At 55.7% G+C, this 2,715-nt stretch overlaps 1 pseudogene; it reads right to left on the reverse strand.

Moving 5' to 3' along the window:
• Positions 1 to 275: 275 nt before the first annotated feature.
• LOC141812167 (auxin transporter-like protein 2) lies at positions 276 to 2,206 on the reverse strand (annotated as a pseudogene).
• Positions 2,207 to 2,715: the final 509 nt, after the last annotated feature.

Below are 2,715 nucleotides of genomic sequence, written 5' to 3' on the forward strand. Positions count from 1 at the left end.
TGAGGTGCCGCTCAAATCAATTTGAGCGGGAGTACAGCTAAACAAGTTTAAGCACATACTTGGTCATTAGAATGATAAATCGCAGTCAGAAGACTTGTAGGCATGGTCTCAAGGCTCCCTTCGATAACCAACATGATCAATATATGCATCACGGTTAAAGCCAAGAATGTTTATTGAGATCAACTACAAAACAACTCTCTCGCACTGAGCATTCTCCCTTTTGCTTTGAGTATGTTACATGGAATTGAACTGTGTGATTCGACGGCGCAGTGTCGTCAGCGGCGGTGCGGCGGCGGCGGCGGCCTGCGGTGGTTGCGGCTTGGGGCACTGGTAGCACTTAGCGAAGAGCCCGAAGGTGTCCACCTGCCTGATGAAGTTGGTCATGCTCGCCCATCCGCCCAGCCCGAACCCCACCACCAGCACCCACACCACCACGAACGAGTTCACCATGAACATCGCCGTCCAGCTCGGCAGGAAGAAGGGCGGCTTCTCTGCGGCATTCTGTCGAACAGATAGTCGGCGCGTAATTACGTTAGCAAATCCCGTGAATTGGTTGATGATTAGATCGAGGAGGGACTGTCCATGGAGGAAATGGAGATTTGGAATGGCTTATGTACCTTTCTCGCGGACGATGTGCGGTAGGTGAGCATGTGGGCTGCGGCGGGGATGATGTAGACGGTGAAGCTGACGAGGAGTGCGCCGACGGCGGAGTTGATGGGGCCGAAGAAGGGGAAGATGATGGCGAGGAACCAGATGGGGACGACGACGGGGAGGCGGGCGAGAGCGCGGAGGCAGATGCTGGTGGTGGCGTGCACCCCGATGACCTTCTCCCACACGAAGTAGAGCGGCGTGCAGGCGAAGCCGAAGGTGATGAACTGGTGGATCAGCATCAGGATCACCGCCGCGTCCCGCCACCCCGACTGCGGCAGCAGGGAGAACGCGTTTGCGTGCGTCAGCAGCTGGTCGCCGAACGCCCAGTACACCGCCGCCGCCGACGGCAGCGTCAGCGTGAACACGTACAGCGTCGCCAGCAGGTAGATGTACTTGAACTTCTGGGGCTTCCACATCGCGTGCATGATCTCCCTGCGCCGATCGATGTCAGCCGCTTTCAAGGTGAAAAAAAGAAAAATCGGATCTTGGAGCGACACTCACACGGTGACGGCGTGGCCGCCGAAGGTGTAGAGGATGTTGGTGGCGCCGGTGAAGTAGAGCACGAGCTTGGTGGGACCCGAGTGCACGACGCCCTCCGCCTGGCCGTGGACGACGGCGGCGATGGTTAGGTACCAGGCGGTGTAGGTGGTCATGCCGAGGCCGAGGAAGGACCAAATCCGGTAATTGTGGAAGGAGGGGATGAAGACGGTGGTGGCGCAGCACGCCCCGAATATATACGTCCATGTCCTCTTGTCCAAACGATCGTTGATGTAGTAGATGTTGCTGCAAGAATCCAAATTCAGCCATCAAAATCGGAGCTTGAAGACGAATCGAAGAAAGATGGAGCGTGAAATCGGTACCTTGCGCAGGCGATGAGCTGAATCACGGAGCCGAAGAGGAGGAAGGTGCAGTTGAAGGCGAGGCCGGCGGCCTTCCAGTACGGCCCCAGAAGTCCGTCGAGCACCTCAAACCACTGCAAGAAATCAAAAGAGCACGATTTTTCATGGAAGAAAAGGAAGAAAAAGGTCGGATCTTTGAACGGAGGAAAGGGAGGTAGACTCGCCTGGATAACGTGGTTCTTGAAGCTGACGTTTTCCTTCTCCTTCCTCGAGCGGTACTCGACGTAGAGGACACTGATGAGGTACGCCGTCCAGCTGCCGAGGAAGCCGTAGAAGATCTGAAGGACCACTCCCGACACCATGCCCAGCTGCGAGAACGAGTACGGCAGCGTCAGCAGCACCTGCGCCACCTGAGGAGAACAATCGCCGCCCAGGGAAAAAAAACACGATTTTGATCGCCGAAATCAACTGGACGAATCATTTCGCGGAGGAAAAATCCAATCTTGACGGAGGAGTACTTGATTGGAGGCGCAGCTGAACCAGGCGTCCCAGGCGGAGCCGCCGTGCCAGAGGAAGCTCCTCGCGCTGAAGGCCGAGGCGTCCTCCTGCTCCTTCCCGTATCCACCGCCGTTCTCCCTCTCCGTCTCATCGCCGAAGGGCGTAATGCCTCCGGCGACCATCGCCGCGGCTTCCTCCGCTTGCTTCTCCGGCAGCATCCTCCCCTGCCTCCCCTGTTCTTCCCTTGAGAAACAGAATATATACGAACTCAACCGCCGATCAACTTCTTCCTCCACTCCCGAGATTGTCAGTGGAGATGATTCCAGCTCCGCTGAGCGTGACGGAAAAGCGGAAGCAACAAAAGAAGTGGTCAGCAGGCGTTTCTTCCTCGACTGAGCTCATGCGCTTCGCCTTTCGCCATTCGTTGCAGAGCAATCAATGGAAGCTCTTTAAATGCACTCATGGCAGTTCAAGCTCGGACGCCACTTTTCTTCGCCATCTGCCATGGAATAAAAGCTCTCCGGTTGCTTTCCTCGCAAGTTTCGCTTTGGATCAAACATCATTCTCCCTGGTGCAAGGACCGACACTGGGAGATGCATCGGAGATTCTTCATGTCTTTGGCGTGGTGGTGGACCATGGAAACAGGGGAAGATCAAATTCGGCCATGGAACAACCCTGCTAGTGGGTTGACCTTTAAAAAATAAATTTCTGAATTAATCGAATTGAC

This window comes from Curcuma longa, chromosome 18 (assembly GCF_044706935.1).
Source record: "Curcuma longa cultivar G26 ecotype Majalengka, Jawa Barat chromosome 18, ITB_CL_G26_1.1, whole genome shotgun sequence".
Lineage (NCBI taxonomy): Eukaryota > Viridiplantae > Streptophyta > Magnoliopsida > Zingiberales > Zingiberaceae > Curcuma > Curcuma longa.